Here is a 2,304-nt window from a genome sequence, read left to right as displayed (position 1 = left end):
TTAAAGCATTTTTAGGGAACTAATAGATATGGCACTTTGGTGCAGTTAACCCTTAATTTTGGTTTCAGATAAGGGCTGCCTTCCTGCATCTTTGCTCAGGTCCACAGGCTCAGTTCAGAATTCAGGTAACAAGCTACAGCCTTTTCCTTTAAAATCTCCCCTAACCTCTGTCCTATCACTGTCAGAGGTCCTAATGCTTGTCTGGATACAACCATATTGAGATACTTCACTAGGAAAAGTAGGCTAAGAGACATTCTTGTTGTCCACCTTGCCAAAGTGACTTTTAGGTAGTGTAAAGCCCACATCCCTGGGGCTCTTCAGCCCATATACATTAGAACAAGTCTCCAGCCAATGAAATTAGATGATACTGGAATGCACCTGGAATGACATCTGGATCTCAAGGACTGACATCTATTATTTTTCTTAAATTTCCAAATAGCAAGAAATTTTTACCTCTTCTTTGAACAGACCCATGTCCTGGTTGTGGTATACAGCTTTTCACAGAGCGTTCCTGCCCAGTTATACAAGAAATACCCTCTTTCTGATCCACATGCAGAACTTCCAGTGTTTCTAAAGAGTTGCTGGTTTTATTTTCTACTGTCATTAAAGATGTTCCTCTAAAGTTTATTTGTCTCTCTTCTCGTATTTAAGTTACAGTGAATTGTGCCTGCATTAATCAGATAGCACTGAACCTTATTGTCTTTGGCAGTAACAAGGCTGTTATGGTTGCCTTTTTCTACTTCAGAGGCAATAACAGGCATTAAATAATTATCAAAATACTACTATCAAATGTATACATTGAACTGCAATAATTTTTTGATAGTAACTGTATAACATCTCCTATTCTAAAACATGACCTAATCAAAATAAAAGAGCTTATTTCCAGACAAAATTAAGAGCAAAGGCCTCTGGTCCCATCATGGAAAAGGCATACTCATAGGCATGATCACCAGATCCTTGCAATGATGTCTTTGCCATTTAAGGCAAAGAGAACATGTAGGTCCCCTTTACACTTTTCTCATGAAAAGAGAATCTATGGAAGCAGACTGCAGGGAGCTGAATAACTCTCTTCTCAGACATCTTTATACACTTCACCTCTAAAATTCTGGGAACTCTCTTGTTCTGTACTTCTGGGGGTACAATCCTTCTCCAGGGAGCTTTGTTATATACTTTGACCTGCCTGTGCACTTGTCATGTACCTACTGCCAGTACCTGAACTTTAAGCATTCAGCCTTTAAGCAGGTTATGTTGAAAATATATACTGATGCTACAGAACTAGGCACAGAAAGTCCCAGGACTGCAAGTGTCTTAAGAGTTTCATAAGGGAAGTGTCTCTATGTGCTTGCCCTTTTCTGGTACTTTGTAAGGGACTAAACCATGAAGTGTCTGTCTCAAAGATAGCCTTGGATGGAGGACTGCATGTGGAAGAGCTGTGTGAGCTGGGCAGAGCCTGTCTGGTCTGCAGGCCACATTGTCAGGACCTGAGCCCCTGCGTGAGTCAAGGGCTGTCCCAAAAGCCCCGGGCACACCACCAGCCTGTCAACCCCCACCCAGGTGGGGAGGTGGATTGTGGGTGTCCACATGGGACAGTCCCAGTGCCCAGGGCCTGGCAGCCCCTCCGCCTGAAGTTGTGCAGGCACACTTCGAGCATGTGACATTCATGTGGCACCCGCGTGCCCCTGAAAGAGCCTGCGCCAACCTGGAGAGGGCCCAGGACGTCAGTACCTGGCCTGGACACTATTTAAACTGGCTCAGACACTGGCTGGTTGTTTTTTTCTTCACCTGCTCACCATGGGGTCGCCGCTTGCCCCCCGCTTGCCACCTTGCTCCAGCTTCCCCACCTACCACTGAAGCTGAGGTGGCTCCAGGCCGACAGCACACTGTGGATCCATGGTGGTAACTGCTCTTGCTATTCTCTACTGACCACTTGCTTGATTTCTGCCTTTTATTTTCACTCTGTCCTGTTGCTACTATTTTCTACTATTTTTCTCTTTTTGTAATAAAAGCTGTGTTGGGTATACAGCATTTGACCTCATTTGTATCTTAATCTCGCTCTTTGGATTGTATGGAAACCTCTGCCGACATTGGATTGGGACACCCTTCTCTAGATTTTTGCTCTTGGCTACTGACAGAAAAGAGTATCAGGCTGGATGGACCTTTGTTCTGAACCTGTATGGTTATGTATTTTGCTGAACTGTGTCCAAAGTTTAAGCTACATTGCTCACTGTTCACATATATGAATGCTGTAAAATATTTTTGAATGATCACATGTTGCTGTAACATTTTCTGCTAAGAAGAAAACGC

This window comes from Merops nubicus, unplaced genomic scaffold (genome assembly GCF_000691845.1).
Source record: "Merops nubicus isolate BGI_N331 unplaced genomic scaffold, ASM69184v1 scaffold47781, whole genome shotgun sequence".
Taxonomy (NCBI): domain Eukaryota; kingdom Metazoa; phylum Chordata; class Aves; order Coraciiformes; family Meropidae; genus Merops; species Merops nubicus.
The sequence above is the reverse complement of the archived record's forward strand: the minus strand, read 5'-3'. Positions refer to the sequence as shown.